A 24,706-nucleotide genomic window follows, 5' to 3' on the forward strand; every position below is an offset into this window, starting at 1 on the left:
ACCCAAAGTCACAGAGTCATCTGAGTTTTCTCCCTTGTGATCTTGTAGGTGTTTTATAGTTAGGTGTTTCACATTTGGCCTATGATACATTTTGAATTCATTTTTATGAAGTGTGTAAGGTCTGTGTCCAAATTTATTGTTTTTGCATATAAATGTTCAGTGCTAACACCTTTTGTTGAGAAGACTGTCTTTGATCCATTGTGTTGTTTTTGCTCCTTTGTCCAAGATCAGTTGACTCTATTTATGGTGGCCTATTTCTGAGCTCTCTAATCTTTTTTCGTTAATATATTTGCTTATTCTTTTGCCTGTACCATGCTATCTTGATTACTGTAGCTTTATGGTAAGTCTAAGGCCTTAATTTTCTGCTATAAAAATAAGAAACAGTATAAGTACGTTAATGTGATTTTTATTATTGTAGACGAAATTCAGAAGAGTTTTTGAAAAGAGATAAGATATTTTATTACATACAATATTTAAAAAAATGCTTTATTTGAAGACAATGTAGGATCACCTAAGATCTTTCTAACATGTCCTGGATAACTTTTTCAGAATTTACTCAAATTATTTAACTCGGGGGAGCGGGGAGTGTTACATTCAGTGGTCCAGGTCACATATAATTACTCCTGGAGGCATGCTAGAAGTTTGTGATTTATCATTCCATAGATACAAAATGTAAATATGAAATATTCCTCCATCCATCTGTTACTCCTCTAGAAATGATGAAAAGACAATTAGAAGCTCTAGTCTGAGGGCCGGTGTTTGAAATCATGGCAGAGCAACTGGCATTCCATTGGAAGACTCCAAAATCTGAATTTAAAAAGATAATTCTCAAGGTGATTTACTTTTTATTCTGAAAAATATGATCAAATTTCCTTCCTGCATGGTATAGGTTCTCAGCCCAGGTACGTTTGACACTTAGGAGTCACTGTATTGTTAAGGTGATTTCTCCTTCTTCTGCTTCCGGTAAGGAGGTTCTCCTTTGTTTCATCTCTGCCCAATGTTCCTGGAGCTGGAGATTTTCTAACGTGGTTTCCCCAGAACATATTTTCTGAAGTGGGAGAAAAGATATTACCTAGAGAAATGCAATGGAGAACATGGCTTATCATAAATAATCCTTATAACAATTTTCTTTTCAGTTCTGCCATATGAACTATCTTGCTTCGTGCCATCTTCCTCCTCTGTAATCAGTTGGCATTCAGCTTTTCTGTTCCTTTCCTTGTTGTTCTTCATTTAATCTCAAAAACCGTTGAAATCTCATCTACTGTAGTTGTGTTCAAAATTCCATGTTTAATCTAAACTTATATTATAAATAAAATACATATTGCCTTTGTACAGTCCCTTATTTTTGTGTGAATATTACTAGTATCATTTCAGATTAGTTTATCAAAACTGCCTAGTGAAATTAGCTTACCAGTTATTTATTTCATTAAATTGTGTTACATTAAAATAGTTCAGAATCCTAAATAAGGCGATGTGTATTTAGCAAATGAATTTTGTGAAAAGTCTCCTGTAATCTGACTTTTGTAAAGATACTAAGCAAATTTTTACTTTTCCAGTTTACTATTCTTTTAGGTTTCTCATTTATAAAAATAACATTATTGTGTGTAAACCAGTGCCACAAATTAATTAAATTCTTTCACTATGTGTTTCTCTTTTATGTATCAAGAACTCTACATTTCCCCAATTTATCTATGAAATTTCTGACTATCTTTAAGATAAATCTAAAACACAATTCTCTCCTTTTCTTTATGTGTTTTCTTGCTTTAAAGCGCCAAGACAAGTCTTCACTTCATTAAGTATTTTCAAATACCACTATCAATACCCTATTTTGTATCCTCATTGTCTATTTTCTGAATTATAATAGATTTCTAGGTGGTTTTCTGCCACTAATCTCTCCCTTTAAGTCATTCTCTGTATTTCCATGAGGATTATTTTCTCCAAAATTTTCTTAAGTAATTTCTTTTCTGAAAAACTTCGCTGTTTGTTCATAACCTCAGATAAAACCAAGCAGTATAATATAGATGCTTTTCCAGTCTTGCTGTCACCTGCCCCTCTGACCTCTTTTGCTCTTCTGGCTTCCATTTCTGTTTCTACAATAGGACCTACATTATGAAATATGCATGTTTAACATCAAAATAGGTAAGCTCTTATTAATAGAAGATTTAATTTTTCTTCTGGCAGTACAAAACAAATATTGAACCAATATTTAAATTAGGGGAACACCGGATTATCATTCTTCTGGTGGACTCAATAGGATTAGTTAATCAAATAAATAATGCTGACAAGGAAAGAAAAAGTTAAACATGACTTTGTATTTGAGCCTGGGTGATTGGGAAGATAGTGTTGCTGGTAGCAAATTTCAGGGAATATGTTAGAATTAAGTTTAGAGAAAGCTAGTGAGTTCAGTTTGGAAATATATATATATATATATATATATATATATATATACACACACACACACACACATGTTTATATATATAATTTTTAAAACATATTTATAGTTTATTTTTTAAGTGAGGAGAGAGAGAGAATGCATGCGAGTGGGGGAGGGGCAAAGACAGAGGAAGAGAGAATCCAAAACAGGCTCTGCATTGTCTGCACAGAGCCTGATGCAGAGCTCAAACCCACAAACCCTGAGATCATGACTTGAGCCAAAATCAAGAATCAGACACTTAACTGACTGAGCCACCAGGGCCCTCCAGTTTGGAAGTACATTGATGTACTTATGAGGATACTCCAGTGGACAAAACAAAGCACAGTTGGAAATGTTCCCATGAAGATTTGCAGAGGGGTTATATTTAGACATGTGCACTGAGAGAAATTTACATTAGGGAAGATATCGCAAAACTGTTTAATTCACTGAATGTTATATTCATTTACATCTTTATTTTATACAAAGGAAAATCTCCTACTGTGGCATATTTATGCAAATCATAAATTTTAGAAAAATCATGGAATTCCTTAGAACATTTCATTTGTTGTATATCTGTATGCTTTTTCTTAAACCAACTTTTTGTGCTAAAATGATAATAAATACATCTATTTAAAAACAAAACAAAAGACTAACTTATTAATATATAATGTAGTAGATTCTTTCTGATATTCAAATCCCATTTGAATAGTGGTATGCAGTGTTGTGCTTCTTGGTTGTCATGGCAACTGCATCTCAAGTTTACAGCATCAAACCTTTATTTTCTATGCATTTTTAAAAGACAAGGATGTATAAAATAACAAGTTATATAATGGCTCCTTTATGTTTTATATTGATATAACAGATGGAAATGCACCTCTGGTGATATAAAATATACTTCAATTATAGAGAGAACGCACTTTAATGGTGACGATGTAGAATTGGGCTAAGAGGCTATTATTGATAAATATACCAACATTTAACAACAGAGGCTTGAAAAAAAATGTTAGCTACCGGAAAGTCATTTCCATCTTCTGCTCAATATTAGCTATGTATGAAATAATTGGTTGAGATTTATGAAGATGCAGTAACTATGATTTCGTCTAGTTCTGTTTTAGCTACAATAATGTTATATATTAAGTGAAAACTTAATAGTCTTATTTTCCAGCTTTCTCTTTGACACACAGATGTCTAATAGACTATAAGTAGTCTCTACGGTTAGGGTTCTCTACATAAAATAATAATCTCTGTAATAGATAAATAAAAATGGCTTATGCCAATATTTTATTTATTAGGTCAAAAATATGGTAATTTTCCAACTCCAATAAAGTGCCCTTATTTTTAACTTATAGCAAATCAAGTGTATTTTTGCATTTAAATGAAGACACAGACCTCTTTAATGGTAAATACAGGTGAAAGAATTGAAGTATGAGGAAAGAATTAAAAATTTCAAAAAGTTAGTCAAAGAGTCTGTTTGTTATATAGATAGAAATTACCTTCTTACTTGGAGCATCCATATAGAAGTTGAATTAATATATAATGGAGATAATTTACAAGATAATTCTTTGTTTAATGCACTCATGTGGATGTTGCCCCTGGTGAACTTTAATACCCTCCTTTAACCTGAAAGCTTCAATAATTTCATGCAATTATTTGCCTTGATACAGAGTTGTGAAAAGAAAAGCACAGCACAAAGCTTGATGCATTATAAAAACCAACAGTGGCTAAAATAATATTTTTATTTTTAAGGATTATTTTATTCAGAAAACACAAATAATTTATAGGTAAGCAATTAGAATATTAAAATTTATGCCTCAAAATTGACCTTCTCCAAAATAAATTTCTATGAATATTTAAAGCAATGTTGGGCAAAAAGTGGCAGCATTGATTTCCCTCTCGGGAAGGAAATAGGTAATGCGTACAGGAAGTGACAATGTGCTGCCTTATGTTGATGGAGATAGCTCTCTCTTCTATTTGTGACTGCATGCAGCTAGGGAATGAACCATCTGGGCTGAAATGATTGGTTTTGTTGCCCTTCTGATTTTGCTGAACTCACTATTTAAAAAAATCTGAATCAATAAGCTATTCAGACAATTGTGCAGATAGGACTTTTTATTCTTAAGTTGATTTGGCATGTGGTGGAGTTTAGCATGAATCTCATCAGAGGAGAGGCCCGTTTCCAAGCAGGGAGCTTCAGGCTAAGATTTCTGTTGCAAGTAAGTCCAGAAACCCACGTATTAAAATATGACTCTGCCTTAATAAGGGAAAAAGCCATGTTGCTGGCGCCCCCAAAAGTCAAGACTTTTAAAATAAAATTTGCTTAAATTGTCCGAGTACTATAGTCCATCCTATTTTTAAACTCTGGGCCTCAAAACTTTCTAATCTGGGTTTTTTTAAGTTTATTTATTTATTTTGAGAAAGAGGGAGCACGTGCAGGGGAGAGGCAGAGAGAGAGAGAGGAGAGAGGAAGAGAAACCAAGCAGGCTCCTCATGGTTAGTGCAGAGCCCTACACAGGGCTCCACTTCATGAACCATGAGATCATGACCTGAGCTGAAATCATGAGTCGTATGCTTAATAGACTGAGCCACCCGGGGGCCCCTGTAATTTGTTTTTCTTTTTAACAAATATTTTGTCTTGAAGCCACTGATGCTTTAATTATTATTCTCTTATATATTGGATAAAGCAGGAAGTTCGAGTCCAACTATTCATATGTGATTCCACCACTTTGTAGTTGTGTGATCTTATACAATGAGAAACTATACTAAGCTACTTTTATCTGAAATATCAGAATAATTGTTGTAACTCAAAAAGCTGTTGTGAGGGGAAAAAAATAGTAAACCATCTGCCACCTGGCGTAAAACGGGCATCTGATAATTAGTAATTCCCTCCCTTTTTCCACTCTCAATTCTGGTCTTTTCAAATGGTCATTTACCTTGAACTCTGTCTGCCATTAATGTACAGGTTCCACTGGATAATAAGAAACAAATCAGTCTAAAGGATACTTTGAATAGAGAAGTAAAATTTCTTGGAGCAAGCATTCAATTAGGTTATAAATATCACAAAGAAACACATGTAATGATAGTTTTTGGAACATCTGCACAAACAAAATAACCATCTAAGTAAACAGAAGAGTAGGAAATGGTGATTTTTTTTTCGACAGATATTTGGCTCCAACAGCCACTCTGATTTATGTAATTTTATCATTATGCTGCAACTGCTTTCATTCTGAATTATTCATTCAACATAAGCTAGCAATAAAGGCAATGTCTTTCTTCAGCTAAAAATTCTCTGACATTAAGAAAGCTGTTTAAATGAACCATGGAGCTTTCCTTCCCCCCCCACGTCCATTTGGTCTAAATAGATGTTGCTCTTGGACAAACCACATTCGGGGGTGGGGGGGGGATTTATCACAGCTTTAAGAAAAGCTACACATACACTAATAGAATAGAATTGTCTTTGAGCCATGTCCTTGAATGGCCACTAATTTCTTTTCTTGGCTTCTTGCTTGTCTGGAGAGAGTTTCATTGAAAGGCCTATAATGAAAATAACAGCACAAATATTGGCTTCTGCTGCTAAAGATACTCCAGATGGTTACATGTTTTTGAAAACGCATGTGCTCCTATGATTAGTTTTCTCAGCTTACACTTTCAAATATGAAATCAAGAAATAATGAATCATTAGTGTAATATTTTGCATCTTTATCAATAGAGCTCATATTAATATACGTAGCACATTGAAACTCAACCAATTGTTTTTTTAATTATATATGATATACCCAAATGTTTACAGAATATGCAATACATATTCTTTGCATAAGGCAGCCCTTGGTTGTACCACATTGAAGTTATGTAAGTTCTATTATTTAGTACTACTCTTTTACATTACTAAAAATTTAGATATACTCTTTAAACTGGAATTTTTTGTCTGTGTGAAAGACATAGCAATTTTCTATTAGTATTCTGTATTTTGATCTTTCATCTATATTTTATTTTTTTTTTAATTTTTTTTTCAACGTTTATTTATTTTTGGGACAGAGAGAGACAGAGCATGAACGGGGGAGGGGGAGAGAGAGAGGGAGACACAGAATCGGAAACAGGCTCCAGGCTCCGAGCCATCAGCCCAGAGCCTGACACGGGGCTCGAACTCACAGACCGCGAGATCGTGACCTGGCTGAAGTCGGACGCTTAACCGACTGCGCCACCCAGGCGCCCCTATATTTTAAAGGTGGTCCTATCAAGTTCATTTTTATCAACAGTAACTGACACAGGATTTGGAACAAAGACATGCTTACCTATTGAATCAATTAACTGTATGAGTCTCTGAGACATAAATCAAATATGTACAAAATGATGTAATGTGTTAAATAAATTAACTACTACTTGAGACAACACATACCAAGCTTCATGCTGAGTACCTAATACAATATAAGCACTCAAGTAAAAGCTCATAATTACTATTGTTTATAGAAAGTTTCTAATTATCCAAACAAAACATATGCTACAATAACAAACATATTTATTTATTATCTACTATGTTCTATGCATTAGGTTATATGCTTTATATTTAATCGTAATCTCATCACATGCTGAAAAAAGAATAGTTATCTCTAGTTTTCAGGTAAGGTAGCTCAGAGAGTGTAAGTAATTTGAGCAGGACACAGAGAATCAGAATTCAAATCTGGTTTCACCTAACATCCACTAATATCTACTGACCAACCAATCTCTATTGATCAATTGAGTTACTATTAGTAAAGTTTCAGTTTAACATACACATTGAATGAAACTTCTTTCTAAGATTTGAATGAATACATTTAATTCATTTATAAAATTTCGAATGTTAATGGTATAAAACATCCATTTATTTTATTCACAGATTCTGTGGGTCAAGAATTCAGTCAAGGCACACTTCAAGGGACTGGACACCGAAGTGTTTCAATCAGACTATAAGAAGGCTGAGCTGAAGACTAGAATTAGCTGAAGGCTGGCTCACTCACTTTTCTGGCAATTGATGTTTGCTGTTGTCCAAGGTCCACCTGGGGCCTCTCCAGTAGCCTGAACTTTACAGTAAGTGGTTGAGTTCCCAGAGTAAGAAAGAGGGTCAAACAGATGCCATGTCCTTTTACTGACCTGGTTTCGGATGTTACAGAGCAGGGGCACCTGGGTGGCTCAGTCGGTTAAGCATCTGACCTCGGCTCAGGTCAGGATCTCACAGTTTGTGAGTTCGAACCCCGCACTGGGCTCTGTGCTGACAGCCTGAAGGCCAGAGCCTGCTTCGAATTCTGTGTCTTCCTCTCTCTTCCCCTCCCTTGCTCACACTCTGTGTCTCTCTCAAAAATAAGTAACCATTAAAATTTTTTAAAAAAAGTTACAGAGCATCATTTCCTCCATAGTCTATTGGTTGGAGCAGTCACAAGCACACTTAGGTTCAAAGGAAGAGGAAATAAACCGTGCCTCTTGAAAGAAAGTGGCAATGTTCTGAAATAATGTTTGGAACCAAAAATAATCCTGTAGCAAATTTTGGAAAAATACCATCTGCCACTCTTTTATAAGTAGCCATTGTTTTAACCAAAGGAATGAGATATGCGTATAAACACTAAGTGAAAATGCAATGGCCTAGTATGCTGAAAATGTATGAAGTTTTCCTGAATAAAATCTATGTTTAAAGCTTTGCCTTGTACAATATAGTAGACCAGTGCTGTCTAGTAGAATTTATATTATACATATCTAATGAATACACATCTAATAGAAATGTATATCTAATGAAAAATGCTGTTTAGTTGTGTACAGTAAAAGTAAAGGGTAAGCCTTAGCTTTTTTTCGTAAACTGAGCTTTCCCCAAATGATTTTTGTAGGAAGTTATACGTGGCAATAATTAAATTATTATGATTTATGGAGATCACTAAAAACTTTAAAAAGCATGATCCAAATTGGGCTACTGTTTTGCTTTTTCCAAATTGATAGAATGGAATACAGAAAACTAATAAATTTAATCTTTAAACAGCAGAAAAGTCCACATAGGAAAATCCAAGTTGAATTTCTGTTTCAATCTTAATTCAAGTAACTCTTCTGATTTAGAGCCTGCCATTCCTTTGGAAAGACGTCATTATCTGTCTGTAATTTACTACCACAAATCCACAAAAGTGATCCCATCCGTGGATTTAGTAGGTGCAGATTTAAAGACAAATAATGTGGTTAATCTAACTATTGACTCAAATGATTAGTTTAAGTTACTATATCTGTTCATATAAGTAACAGAGACCAAATGAGAGTAGGTCATCAAGAAAGGGGTTATCATCTCTTTAACAAGCATACTGGAAGCAGAGGGTTTCCTGGGCTGGATAAAAGAAATCTAGGTGTTACAGACTATAGCTCAACTTCTCTGCTCTTCCTTTGTCCTCTCCTAATGGTCTCAAGAGGGTTGTGGTCATTTGCAGATGTTATTTGTGGAATGAAAATATCCAGAATCTACGAGGAGACATGTTTCTGTTTTGCACACCTTTTTTTTTTTTAATTTTTTTCAACGTTTTTTATTTATTTTGGGACAGAGAGAGACAGAGCATGAACAGGGGAGGGGCAGAGAGAGAGGGAGACACAGAATCGGAAACAGGCTCCAGGCTCCGAGCCATCAGCCCAGAGCCTGACGCGGGGCTCGAACTCACAGACCGCGAGATCGTGACCTGGCTGAAGTCGGACGCTTAACCGACTGCGCCACCCAGGCGCCCCAAGTTTTGCACACCTTTTTGAGAGTGATGACATTTTTTTCTATAACCCCCCAAATGTTTTTTACAGTGCTTTTTTTTAAGGTTGCATTACATGCCTGTACTTAAACAGTCAGAGAAAAAGGAAGTTAAATGATCATGTGTGGCTTCGTCTAATCAACCTTTGTTTGCCCAGGGCTAGGAAGGGATCATGGTTAACATGACCACTCTAAATGTGAACAAAATACAGGTCCTGATACCATTGAGGAAACAGAAGGAAAGTTATCGCATAGATGAGACAGTCCTCTCAAATTATAATGGTAATACAGTCATTTGGGGATCTTTGAAAATGCAAATTATGATTTTAATACACTCCCAGGTGATGTTGATCATGCTAATTTGTGGATAACACTTTAAATAAAAAGGATACAAATTGCAAACTATATCACCTATTAATCATATAGTATTTCCCTTTTTTCTTTTATTAGTGATGTTTTCAAGTGATGCAGAATGTTGATGCTGATATAGAAAAGTAAGAATCAAAACATAATATGCTAAGTCCTTGTTAAAATAGACCCACAAATCAGACAAAATGGATGTATTTCAATATGAGTAATATCATTTCATAATTAAATAGCACTTGTATTTTGTTATCCACACAGGTATATAAACTTACCCTTTACCAGCAAGCAATGGAATAGAATGTATAAACAATAGCATAACATATGAATGAAAAATATTTATGAACTTTTCACTCATAGAAGATTTTTCTATTGTGTGTATCAAGTATAAGCCAAGACATAGTCAGAAGTGTTTTACACTTAACTTATCATGAGCTTTATAGGAATTCTATTATCTTTTGAACTATGTCTTTCAATCACTAAAATATATTGACTCCTTATGTTACCAACTTTTTAAACATTTATGTATTTATTTATTTTAAGGTTTATTCATTTTTCGGAGACAGAGAGAGACAAAGTGTGAATGGGGGAGAGGCAGAGAGAGAAGGAGACACAGAATCTGAAATAGGCTCCAGGCTCTGAGCTGTCAGCACAGAGCCCAATGCGGGGCTTAAACTCACAAACCGCGAGACCATGACCCGAGCTGAAGTCGGAGACTTAACCGACTGAGCCACCCAGGTGCCCCTTATGTTACCAACTTTAAAAACTGACTCCTGTCCCCAGAATAGGTTTGTTAAGGGATTTTTTACTTTTAAATTGCCTAATAATTGTTAATTATGACCAAAATGTGTATAAGTCATGAATCAAAAAGCCATGGTTACTTTCCAGAAATGTAACACATGTCTTGACTAAATTCTTATCAGAAACCTGGCATCAACTTCATTAACCTCTAAATATATTACCCATCATATGCCAGAAGGTAATTTCTTCAAAGAAAAATAATTTTAGGATTATATATTTGGCCACTGGTACATTTTCATAACCAAAGGCTTACAGTGGCTTATTCTTTTAAATTTTTTTAATGCTTACATATTTTCAAGGGAGAGAGAACACACAAGTGGAAGAGGGGCAGAAAGAGAGGGAGACACAAAATCTGAAGCAGGCTCTAGGCTCTGAGCTGTCAGCACAGAACCCCATGTGGGACTTGAACTCAGAAACCATGAGATCATGACCTGAGCTGCAGTCAGCCGCTTAAACGACTGAGCCACCCAGGCACTCGGTGGCTTATTTTTTTTAAAGTCTGTAAGTATTTCTCAAAGTCCTAGTGCTTGGAAACATGGTATGTTCAGGGGTATTATCTTACAAATGTGCTTCTTCTCCTGTTGCTGGCTCTTCCTCTGTATGGTAGAGTTGGTCCTCACCATTTAGTACAATCCCTCTGTTGGAATTGCTGGCTATTGTAATTAATCTTGTCCACTTGTATTTTTACTCCACGCCTAGTGAAAGTGCTGATGTTCAAAGAAGGCAACCCAAGCAAATTCATTCCTCACAGGCAGCTTCCTGATTGTGCATAGTATTTCTCAATTTTTTGCTTAAAGGAAGTGTTCCAGGGGTGCCTGGGCAGCTCAGTCGGTTAAGCATCCAACTCTTGATTTTGGCTCACGTCATGATCTCAGAATCCGTGGGATCAAGCCCCACATTGGGCTCTGTGCTGACAGTGTGTAGCTTGCTTAGGATTCTTTCTCTGCCTCTCCCTCTGCCCTTCCCCTGCTTGTTGGTGCACTTTTTCAAAAAAAAAAAAAAAAAGAAAAAAGAAAGAAAAGAAAAGAAAAGAAAAGGAAGGGAAAGAAAAAAGAGAAATAGAAAGAAAAAAGAAAGGAAGAAAAGAAAGAGTTCCAGGTTTATAAAATAAAGGAAAAGTGGGCAACTGGGGAAGTCATGTGTTTTGTCCCATGCTGTATCCATAGTGTTCAGAACATCCATAACAGTGCCTGGCACCTAGTAGGTGTTCAGTTGGTGGTTGGCTGAATAAATATCTCTGTTTATATAATACAATATTCCTTCATTTATTCAATCAGGATTTTAAAACAATTTCATCTTCTTGGTAAAAATCCCACTAGATACAGTGATGAAATTTCAATAATTGACACATCCGCATGAGGGATATTTTTCCTATAGTACAGCATCTTCTTTGAGTAGCTTCATGGAGTATTTTTTGAATAACTTTGTAATACTTTATATGCAAAGAATGTAATTTTCCTGCTGCCTCAATAATTGAGTGTAGATGCAAAGGCCTTCAAATGTATACTTAGAAAAATATTTGTGCTGATTAATGAAGAACTTTGGAATAAGTTTTGCAAATACAGCTTTGAGAATTTTTAGCATCCTCCATTTCAATTGTATTCTGCACAGTTAAACACTGGTTCATGCAGCACAGGCAGTTCCCATTTTTCTACTGTTTATTCTGCAGGCAGCATAAAACAGAATAATGCTTTTTCATTATCATGATGTATGCAACCAAGGTGCCAAATTCCTAAATGAAGACTCAGCACCGAAATCATTGATCTTCTTAACAATGTCATATTTTATAATAAATCTTTAATACTAAATAATGATTTTAAAAGGAAAAATGAAGTGCTATATCCCATAATTAAATGTAAATATATTGACCAACATTATTGTGTGCCTCATACAATAATCTAACATTTTCTCCTTTCACACTGTTCACAGTTTAATGAAGTCCTACCTATTGAATTACTAAATACCATTAGAACAAAGAGACACCATGAGAAAACAATAGCCATCTCAGTTGAATTCACAATTGCTGGGTATTAAGTTTCCTCATTTGTGAATGACAATATTGGATTAATGTGACTGAATTTGCTAGCTATTGACCAAAATTTATGGTCCTCTTTCCAGAACGCAGAATTTTCATTGAAAGGCAGCTAGCTTTACACATGCACGTGTAGTCATGTGAAATGTGAACAGAAATAATAAGTACCCCTTCTGACAAGAGCATTTAAGGAGTAGATGAGGCTTTTCCACAGTTGCTACTGTCTGGTTGCAGAGGACTCTGAGGCCTGTAGGACTGGGAGGTCACCGGATGTTAGGGACCTGAGTCTTTGAGTCACTCTAGGGGGAAGTAAGCCAGCCACCCACTTACCAGGAAGATTGGGCTGCACTGGACTAGGTTAATAAGTGAAAAATAACACTGTTGGTGAGGCCACTGATATTGGAGTTTGCTTGTTCCAGCATCAAGGATTACACCAATGAAATGATTAATCACTGTATTCTACTTTATATAACTCAAACTATTAAATTAATAATTGAATATGTAAAACAAAAATAAAACCTCACCCAGTATAACACATACATAGTTAAGAGGCATCAATAACATAGCATTTGGTTTTCAAACCGTGGATAATTAGCACATAATGATAAAATACCCTATAAACATTCATTTCAACGTTACAAGGATTTTGTGAATTACTTATTATTATTCTCCAATGTATGAATGTACTAACTGAAGCTCAAGAAAGGTGATTATCCCACACTTGTAGACTTAGTAAGCATTGGAATTTGGAATTAAACAGAAATCTTTTTACTACCAAAACAGATCTAGTTCCATTATTATTTGCTCCCTTCTAAAATAGCTCTTCAAGCAATTGTCTCCTCTTGCCTCTCTCTTTTACCACCACTACTTAATGGTAGTCTACCTAAGATGCCTCCACTTTCTGGTCATTCAATTCCACAGATCCTTGCAGTCAAACTATAACTCATTATTTGGCTAACACCAGTCAACTCAACTTTCATTTTATATAGATTTAAGAAGAATGTAAGTCAAGAACAATCTCAGAGAGAGATGTTTAAAATCACAAAGGTTAATTATATGTCTTATGCTACTATTAAAGTTAAAACAGGAATTAATGATGTATATACTTATGTACACAGAATATATTTGGAAAGCTATATAAGAACCTTGTGACTGGATTCTTTGACTTATAATATAAGAGAAAAAGTCTTACATTTCTCAGTAGGCTTTTTGTTAGTTTTAGTTTTTTTTTAATTTAATTCAGGAAATAAGATAAAGGCACATTTTTCGCAGAAATATATCCACATTTGTTTTTTAGTTTGCACTATAATAGATATCCATGACCAAATTTCTTTCTAGACAATATCTTCTGTTCATGTTCATGCTGATTCTTCAACCTGGAATGCTTTTTCTCTGCCAAAATCTAATTCTTCTTTCAAGGTCATTTGAAGTCTTGTCTAAATTTTTTTCCCAATTTTCCCCACAGGAACAGAAAAATAAAATCATACTCTAATGTGTAGTTCTTTCCTTGCATATCTCTTTTGATACTGAGCTATTTTGTTATAAGATTTGGATACACGAATTATCAGATCATGAACCCCTTGAAATTAAGAATTATCTTATATTCATCTTTGTTCCACAAAGTCTGGTTCTATCTGGGATAGAGTAACACAATCAATTATTGACCTTTGGTTGAGTCATTCCTTGGTGACATGTGAAATGATATCTTCCAATTTATGCAACTACATTCAGATCTCAAAGGCTTCCATACACTTACTTTTCCCTCTCAAATTAAAAAGACACACAAATAAGAAAATTGTCATGCTTTCAAACCATAATACAATCCCTAATACATGCCTTTTTCAGTGGGATTGGCAGTGGCCTTACTACATACCAGCTACATACCAGTTCCTAGATTTATCTTAAGTCAGTCTCTTTCAGCATTTAGTTTTATTAGCAGTGATGTGATCAAAGGAATCAGTTAGTAAGATGCACATTAAATATTTCTATCATTTCTGGGTATAGAAATTCTTTGGAAAATGAGAAAAATACATACAGTGTAAAAAATATTACCAGACTTATTTTTAATAGTAACCAATAGTAATATTGTGCTTGAACCATTTATAGAAGGTAAAATCTTTAAGGCAAGGTAAAGAGGTAAAGTTCTATTTTATTAAGAATATTTATTAAGTGTAACACTTTTATAAACTTACCTGCTAATTCTGAAACCAGGAAAACACTACAAACAATAATATGCAGAGTACTGAGCAGATTAATGAATGAATATAAATCAAACACTTGGAGCTTAAAGCCGTTATATAAATTTTATCATGATAGACTTCAAAGCAGGAAGAAAAAAAACTTGTCCACAACTTGAGTGAATGATGTAATAAATGGCTAAAGCAGATGACTTAGGTCATAGCTTAAAAATTTGCTAATGATAATGGATGAGAAACTATGGTTAAAACAACTTCCCAGACAAAACTACTGAGATGTGAAAAACACTGAGAGAACTACATACAACAGCGGCACCGGAGCCATAAATCTCCTGCATCCTCCCAGATGGCTGTGTTGTCCAGTATAAAATATGTATGAGAGATTTATATGCATTCCTTTTATGCAGTGTTTATGTAGCTTTAGCTGGGAACCTATGCCACATCATTAATCTTCAGGGAGGCCTTTCTGTTAATTATTCGCCAAAGCACTTCTGGAGAAGTCAGTGTGAGTATTCAGCTCATATTAAAGATAAACAATATAGCATAGGTGTGTGTATGGCTTGACTACAATCACAGAGATGAGGTAAGGAAGACAAAGTCTGCACATTAAGTGTTGCCTTTTCACCATTTGCTCAAAATAATTGTGATTTTTACCTTTCACCCTAAAAGTCCATCAAAATGTAGTGTAAATCTAGTAATACTCTCTGGACTACTTGTGTGTCCACTGCCTTCAGTGTTTTTTCTCTTGTTTAATTCTTGAGATTAAAGGAGGAAAAACTAAAGTGTAACCAGCATGGTAGAATCCTGAGGCATTATCTTGCAGTGTGGATGGAGGAGGAAACTACTTTAAAAGATTTTCCTGAGTTTAAAATATACCTTTTGAAAACGTTTCTGAAAAGTTCTCAATTTTTGGAGAATTCCCAGAGGAATTAAACCAATATGAATAACTCTACTAATCTTGCTAGATATGGTTTGGGTAATTTGTAGGGTGATTTTTGTTTTGTGTTTTCTTTTTTTTCTTTTTTCCCTCATCATGTTGAGGTGTTTGAAATAAGTAGAAATGTGTGATATTAAATTCTGGCTGTTATATAGTAAACTTACTTCACAGTATATATAGTTAGCAGCTTTTAAAATTCCCTTTACCTTTTCTCTACTATGGTGTTTTCATCAGGCAAAAAAATAAGTTGAGAGTAGAATGGGTCTCAGGGGGATCTGTGGCAAGATCCATGGCATTGTTCTGGACCCAATGACTGTTGCTATTGTTTGTGTTGCTGACATGCACCTCAGTACGCACCATGCCCTCCTAGAACCAGGGCTATAACAGTTCAGGTCAACATCAAAAGGAAAAGTATCATCCTCCTCCTTTCCCTCTGTGCAGTGAGTCATTGACTGGTGGTCTCAGTTCCTGAGAGAGGCCAATAACCTGCCCACACCTATGACATTCCTGAAGAGACTTAGGCAAGGCCCAGAAGTGTTGACAAGTTCAGCCAGTTTGGGATATGTCATGAGTTTACATCACCCAAAATTTCATATAAAATATATATCCTCTAGGGCACTGGAGAGTATAGCATGCTCGCTAGTGACCAGAACACAATGGCCAAAATCTTTGTAAATGGTGTCATGAACTGCTTTATGTTGTCAAGAGCAGAGGTGCATAATTTCAGTAGTGATATCTTTACTGAATATTACCTAAAGATTATTTTGTTTATGTTGCTGGTTGAGGGGTCAGCAGCTGCATTGGGAACTAAGTTGTTGGAAATTGATGGAGTAAACAAGGGGGTAAAATCTTGGAGGAGGTTTGAAACTAGCCTATATAAAGATAGAAAAGAAGCTCCTTAAAGCCTTGCCTATTGAAATGTTTTGCACATTGGAGAAGTCCAGAAGTTAAGTTTCTCTGGAGTATGAGTTTGTTAAAAATGACATCATAAAGAGTAGCCATACTAGGCTGCATTGGCATGGGTAGCAGTGTCAACCTTAAAAGTAAAATAGCCAGTTATTTTACCACCAAAATGGGTTTATTCAAGACAAGCAGAATAGTTGCAATTCAGGACACCTAAAGTATGGAAAACCATAGGCAGGTCAAGAGATCAAAAAAGAGGAATGCTACTTTATAGAGAAAAGGAGGAGATTGGAAGGAGCTGCTTTGAACAAAGTCCATTGGAGGAAAATGAGAGGTTAGGGTGGTGATAGTTTCTCATGGGCTCAGTTGCAGTGTTTTCTTATTGGTTGAGCCTGTTGGGCAAGGAGAAATTTTACCCTCTTCCTGCTGAAGTAATAAAATAGGTTTCTTCCTTTTGGAGTTGGCAATTGACCAAGAGTGGTAGGATGGGAGAGCTCCTCCTTCTGGCCTCCTGTCCACATTTTATTAAAAAAAAAAAAAAAATAATGCTTATTTTCTTGAGAGAGAGAGAGACAGAGACAAAGAAAACAAGTGAGGAAGGGGCAGAGAGAGATGGAGACATACAATCCGAAGCAGGCTCCAGGCTGTGAGCTGTCGGCACAGGGCCTGATGTGGATCTCGAACTGCGAGATCAGGACCTGAGCCGAAGTCCGAGGCTTAACCGACTGAACCACCCAGGTGCCCCATCGTGTCTGCAGTTTAAATGAGGTTTATTCAGTCTTGGAACAGATAGGTTCTGTTATAGCTGGAAAAGATTAAGGTAATATTCAAAATAATAACTTATATAACACTTAGTACCTAGGATAAATGCTAGTGCTCGTGAATAGAGTCTGAATATCATCTCTGGGAAGCATGAACAATTTTCCCCCAAATAAGTGTTTGTTGTTGTTGTTGTCTTTAATATACAATACCATTTTACAGCCTGTATAAAATGTTCCGCTTGTACAATGAACATATTATAAATACCTGGCAAAGATCTATGATTTTTAGGAGACATTTGTTTCCTTGATCTTGTGTTTCCTTATAAGAATATTTTGCCTTTTACATTTGGAAAATCTAATTCATAAAATAACAGTTACGGGGAAAAATAGTACAAATTTACAACCAAGTTTTTATTTTATTTTATTTTTATTGAGGTATAATTGACATACAACATTATGAGTTTCACATGTACAAGATAATGACTTGATATTCGTCTATATTGTGAAATAATCATCACGATGAGTCTGGTTAACATCTGTCACCATACACACAGAATTTTTTTCTTATGGGAACTTTTCTGCTCTCTTAGCAACTTTCAAATATGCAATACAGTATTATTAACTATAGTCATCATGCTGTACATTACATATACAAGGCATATTATCTTACACCTGAAAGTTTGCACCTTTTGACCCCCTTAGTCATTTTACCCATTTCCACCTCCCCCCCAGGCAACCACCAATCTGTTCTCTACATCTATGAACTTGGGTTTGTTTTTGTTTTTGTTCAAGTTACACATATAAGTGAAATCATACAGTATTTGTTCTTTCACTGTTGGACTTTTTTCACTTAGCATAATTCCCTCAAGGTTTATCCAGGTTGTCATAATACAATCAACTGTTATATCTACTAGGAATCAATGGAGGGAGAAACAAGTAATTAGGGACTGCTTGGGAAATGAGTAAACATAAGACTTTGGGAAAGAAAAAAGGACACTAATAAGTTATAACAAAAATCTTGCTGCATAGCCTTATTCAGTATATTACACCTAGAAAATAACAATAATATGCCATATAAATAATACATTCTTTGCTTTGATAAAAATATTTTTTATTGTGAATATGGCACTGTTTCAATGGGCATCTATTGCATATTGAAGTTCTTTATAGATACCAGTTACTAAGAGTTACAATATTTTATTATTTTTTGAAAATTAGAATTCAATAGGTAATATTTCCTTTCTTTGCTTAATTGCAAAGCTTGGTACAGTATCTCTGTGAGAAATTGGTTTTAGCAAGGGCTGTATAAATTTCATAAGAATATTATCTGTTTCACTTCGGATTTAGTTGCACACACCAGAAATTGCAATTAGTAGTTTAAGCTTACAAGTACTTATTGTCACATATTAGGTCTCTCATGAAATTGTTGGAAGGCCAGAATAGTAGACTACAGCCTGTGCTTCTAGAAATAGCTTTCAGGCGCCAGTGTCTCTCTGCCCCTGTAAGGTGGTTAAAGCTTTCACAACCCCTGCAGGAAGGTGTGAAATCTCCTGACTTGTGTTGAGAGCAAACCATGCCACTTCTACCACTATCTTTGCCAGCAAAGCAATGCTTCACATCCTGCTCTCATGCTTCACCACGTTTCATAGCCAAATGCCCTATGAGAGTACCTGATTTGTGGAATCTGAATTAGATCCAGGATCCTGGCTACATGTGAATCAGGGAAAAATGGTGATGAGCATTCCAGAATTTGCAACGCTGGAAAGCATATTTACTGGGAGTTGGAGTTGTCTTTGAAGGAACCATTCCCCAGGTTCTGCCCCAATTTACCCATTAGGGAGCTCCACAAACAGACTTCAGAGGCAGCAGAAATGGCAAGAATAACTAACATACTCCTACCTAACATAGTGCAACCATCTCTCCTACAAAAGATGCATTTACATGTGGTGATGATCATTCTTCCTCTGGTTCAGGTACAATTTCAACCTGATATCTTGTAGCTTATAAATTTAAATTTTATTGCCACCGCCATGGCATATTGAACAAAGGAAATAAGTGTGTCGTTATCATAGTCCTTTTTAAAAATTTTTAATGTTTACTTATTTTTGAGAGAGAGACAGAACATGAGTGGGGGAGGAGCAGACAGAGGGAGACACAGAATCCGAAGCAGCCTCCAGACTCTGATCTGTCAGCACAGAGCCTGATGTGGGGCTCAAATACACGAACTGTGAGGTCATGACCTGAAGTCTAACGCTCAACTGACTGAGCCACCCAGGTTCCCCATCACAGTCTTTTTAAGTTGTGAAATCATAGTTTAGGAGTTTCCTTTGACACTGTGTTCTATGACTAGTTTTGTGCTCCAAGTATGTGCCTTTTATATGAGTTCAGTGTGAGTGGTGCCTGAATAGGGCCCTGGGGCTTGTACATTGCAGAGGCTCTTCTAATCTTACCATGATTATTTATGTCTTCCTCCTTTCACTGACCCCTACAGTTTCCTTTATTTTCATCTAAAAGGTCAACTCAGGTATCTGTGCTTGATAGGGTAAGTCAAAAATATTATCCCTGAAAAGGTTGGGCTTCAGTACTCCTGCCTGTATTAAGTTGATGTAGCTTTCCACCAACTTTAACCTTAAATATAAGATCCCAAAAGATACCCTAAAGAATTCTCTAGAATTCACACATGTCCTTCCCCCCATTATGTAGCAGAAACGCTAACTCCTCTTGATAGTAAGGATCGTTCACCCAAGCCAGTAGAGAAAACTCTTCTCTGACCCTTGGCTCATAGACTCAAAGAGCCCAAATGACTAGATGGCACTCTTAACTTGCAGCCAAATGGAACAACTATTGTATACCTGGACAGAAACACCACTCCCTTAGACTAGCTCTCTAAACTAAAAGACTTTTAATTAAAAACAAGGGAAAAATGAATGTGAAGGGTCTTTGAGTACAGGTTGGGAGAACTATTTTGTCTACCTCTTGGTTCCCAGACCTATGTATTCCAACTAAAGGTTAATTGATATCATGTATTGTTATCAACTCAGAGAAATATGTGCATCCTTTAAGAAAGGTTTCAGACCCTATTAGATCTTATTATCTAACTGGTGCTATGACCAATGCTTCATTAATAAATAGTCTTGAAAGCAGTAAGTAGCCACGTGGTAAAAATAAAATAGTATACATTACTCACCAAATCTGTTGAGATAAATTTCAAATGGGTCAGGGTTTTAAAAACAAATATATAAGTATTAAAATAATAATAACAAAGTGAAAGTTTTTACAACTTTTATTAAGAGCAGGGAGAATTTTTCTACCCATAATTTTATCCCCCCTAAAGGAATTAAAGAAAAGATGGATAAATTTGACAATATAGAACCTAAGAAAGGCATTACTACAGGAAATGACATTCTAAGAAAAGTACACAAAAGCAAAAGTAAAAATTGACAAACTGAAAAATATATTTTCATATTGTACAAAAAGATTGAATATTCCTAATGTGTGAAGAGAGTCTACAAAAAAGAAAACAAAATGTGACACAAAAATTTGCAAAGAAAACCCCAATTACCAAGGAAAGATAAAGAAATGCCAAATTTTATGTTATTCCTGCCAGCCTAAAATGGGATAATTATACCAAAATAAAAATGAATAATTACTGAAATGGATTTTACCCAATCATATATACAAAGTCCATGAGGGTTTTTTTTTTTAAGAGAGAAAGTGAGAGAACGCGAGAGAGGGAGAGGATGAGGGAGAGAGAGACTTTTAAGCAGGTTCCACGTTCAAAACACAGGTTGATGCAGAGCTCTAACTCATGATCTCCCGATGAGATCATGACCTGAGCAGATATCAAGAGTTGGACGCTTGTGCTCACTTTGGCAGCAAGTATAAAAAAAAAAAAAAAAAAAAAAAAAAAAAAAAAAAGTTGGATGCTTAACTGACTGAGCCACCCAGGCACCACCGAAGTCCATGAGTTTTTAATGACACAAAAGATAAAACTTTATTGGCTATCAGTGAACATTTTTGGGAAACCAAATGTGTACTTTTAACCACTATACTATATAGCCACTAATTAATAGAATATTCTCTTTTCTTTGGACTTCCAGGAAATCAGAAATAAATTTGCAACTTGACCTTAGCAATTTATCTTCCCTGTGATCCAACTGACTACTTCTATTTGTTTGCATCTGTGGTTTATAAAACACTTACATTTTTTTTGCAAGCCATTTCCATTCCTTTATAGAAGAAGATAAGGCCCTATGAAATAATATTTTTCTCAATAAATGTGACTATTTAGCCTCACTGATATAAAGAAAGAAATGAGAGGCTGAACGACAGAGATTCTGAGGAGAAACCAAAATAAAATTCTTCCTGAATGTAGGATATGATTATTTGTGCCGCAGACTAAGAGATGGGCTGAAGACTGAGGAAAGACAAAATGGAAGGTCAGTTTTGGGAATTGAAGACAAAGCTCATGTTAGCAACCAATGATGTGTTGTAGTAAGTGGCCAGGGAAAGCCAATCTTCCAAGACGAAGGTAATGGAGCCATGACAGATTATATTTAGCCTGAATGTTATTAGATGCAAGCAAAGTAGGAAAGAGGAAATAAATGAATTAGTATCACATTTAGTAGAGACGTAATTCACCACATCACTCTCTGTGTAGGACAAAACTGATTAATCAGATTTATTTAGTAGTTCCGCTCTTTCTTTATCTCTCTCATTCAGTACAGTGGCAATTTATCTACAATTTTCAAGACTGTATTTAATGGAATATACATCAGAAAGGTGATAAAATACATGTTATCTTCAGAAAAGCATATGAAAAACTACTAAAAAGTATTGAAGTTAATGTTGCTAGAAGCCGATAGATATAAATAGGTGACCTATTAATAGGTATAAGTGTTAATGAACCACAAATATTGTAGCAAGCAAAAGGTAATAAAAAGAAGTGTTATGTAAGGCTTTTATGAAGAAGACTGAAATTAATTTTCAGCACAATCTAGGAAAGGAGGTGTAATTTGAATACAGAAGATCAAAGGAGAAGGTAAACATACACCCTGGACCTTAGAATAAAGAAAAGAAGAAAATGGGGATGTTAATGCAAGGAGCTCATCAATCACGGAGCTATGATGATTTCATGAGATTATTGTAGATCTGGAGACATAAAATAGACTCTTGAAAAGATGTAGAGGAGATGTGAATAAGCAGAATGGAAGGGAGAGGATAAAGTAAATGGATTCTATCATGGGATATAATCAACTGTTTAATTTAAATCCCATATGCCCCATTTGATTATGTTGACAAGTGAAAAGCACATTCATCTAAATTTTTAAAGTATTTAGACATTAACCAATATAATATGAGTCATCTAAATGGTACATTGCAAATAAAAATTAGATCAACCATTTAAATTGAAGCAATAAGAAATGACATTAAATTATTCAATGACAAATAACTCTATCCAGTTAAATGTCATACACATTTTTAAGGAATTCACTTGTCAGAAAGATAGCTAACTGCTGAAATGATAAAGAGTATGGTAAATGCAGAAAAGGTCAATTAGTAATCTACTGTTTTTGAAAGCAACATCTTCTGGCATTTATTCTATTATAGTTGTGCTATTCTGTTTTATTTATAGAATGAAGATGGATAACTTTCATGACATATGCATCTCTCAAGCAGACTGAAAAGAAATTATGTTTAATATTTACATTTAATGAAATCATAATACACTGCTAATCAAATTGTTACCTTTTAAATGGCTGGATGGAAAATCAGGGCTAAAACACTTGGAACGAAAGGAAAATAACTTCTATAATATTTGTGACACAGACCTTAAATTAGCAAATTAAAGAACTCATTGCAATAATATATAGCCAAGTCTGTTTTGAATATTTTTAGCAATTGCCAAACTATTTTTGACTTCACTTATATAAGTTCAGGTTGTAATCGCGACTAATTCAAAAGAATCATCCAAAGATAACAAGAATAGTATGCTATGTTATTATCCAGAAGGGACTGAAATAATCCTTTTTTTTAAATGTTTATTTTTGAGACAGAGAGTGAGTAAGGGAGGGGGACACAGAATCTGAAGTCGGCTCCAGGCTCAGAGCTGTCAGCACAGAGCCCGACGAGAGGCTTGAACTCAAGAATCGTGAGATCATTACCTGAGCCAGAGTCAGATGCTTAACCAACTGAGCCACCGAGGTGCCCCAAGAGAGGACTGAAGTAATTCTAAATGATGGCTTTTTATTTTCAGTGTGAAAAAACCTCCCTGTTCCCACTTTATGACTTTTAGATTGTTAATGAAATTGTTTCTGTTTGACTGAATAATACCCCTTATGGACAGAACATGCATTCCAAGACCCCCAGTGGAGGCCTGAAACCACTGATAGTACCTGTCAGAAAACACTATGTATATACCACTGAACAATATATATACTATGTGTTTTCCTATACATACACACATGTGATAAAGTTTGCTTTATAAATTGGGCATAGTAAGAGATTAACAATAATAATAATAAATAGAATAATCATAAAAATAGCACTAATAAAAGTTAAGTGAATATGGTCTCTTTCAAAGTGTCTTATGGTACTTCACTCCCCCTTCTTATTCTTGTCATGATGTGTGATGATAAAATGTCTCCATGATGAGATGAAGCAGGGTAAATGATGTTGGCATTGTGTGGTAACATTAAGCTACTATTGACCTTCTAACAACACATCACAAGTATCATCTCCTTCCTGACCAGGGTTGATGGGGTAACTGAAATTGTGGAAAGGGGAGGACTACTGCATGTAATATGTCAAAAAAGGACTTCACGGATGTGATTAAGACAATGGGATTTGAGATGGGTTGACTTATCTTAGCTATCTGGTGGCCCCAGTCTAATCACAGGAGCCCTTGAAAGTGACACACTTTCCCTGCTGAGATTAGAGAGAGATGCCTCAGAGGAACTGGAGGCAGAAGAGATATAACATTGTGAGAAGTATTCCACCTGTTCTTGCTGGCTTTGAGATATACCATTACCAGGAAGGAGGCCTCTGGGAGTTAAGGTGGGGCTGGGGTGACAGCCAGCAAGTAAACAGGACCTATGCTGCATGCCAACAACTTGAATGAGCCTGGAAACAGATTTTCCCCTTGGATCTCCAGAGAGGAATACAGCTCTGGCGAAACCTTGATTTTGGCCTTGTCAGACATGAGCAGAGAGACCAGCTGAGGACATGGGACTTCTGATCTACAAAACTGTGAAAAATAAATTCATGTTGTTTTAAGTGATGAAATGCTTAGTAATTTGGTACAGCAACAGAAAACGAATACAATGTTTTCTCAGCTTTTCTTATGTGAATTTTTATAATAGCATGACAAAATAGAAATAAAAGCTTAAAAACTTTTCAACAACTGATACAACTTGTTAGCTCTGTTAATTATGTTACACAAACTTCTAATCTTCTACTTACCCTTTTATTATTTGGTGACAATGTCTATACAGAATTGAGAGAATCTGTATAAAAGTAGCATAACACAGGATTTGAAACATATGTATTTAATAAAGTCAGTTTCCTTA

At 35.3% G+C, this 24,706-nt stretch overlaps 1 long non-coding RNA gene across 1 annotated transcript; it reads left to right on the top strand.

Moving 5' to 3' along the window:
- The first annotated feature begins 409 nt into the window (after positions 1-409).
- LOC123384940 lies at positions 410-24,706 on the top strand. The gene is made up of 3 exons (XR_006596754.1): positions 410-833; positions 7,284-7,474; positions 22,774-24,706. It is a non-coding gene; the product is annotated as an uncharacterized LOC123384940 (long non-coding RNA).

Source organism: Felis catus, chromosome B1 (genome assembly GCF_018350175.1).
Source record: "Felis catus isolate Fca126 chromosome B1, F.catus_Fca126_mat1.0, whole genome shotgun sequence".
Classification (NCBI taxonomy): Eukaryota; Metazoa; Chordata; class Mammalia; order Carnivora; family Felidae; genus Felis; species Felis catus.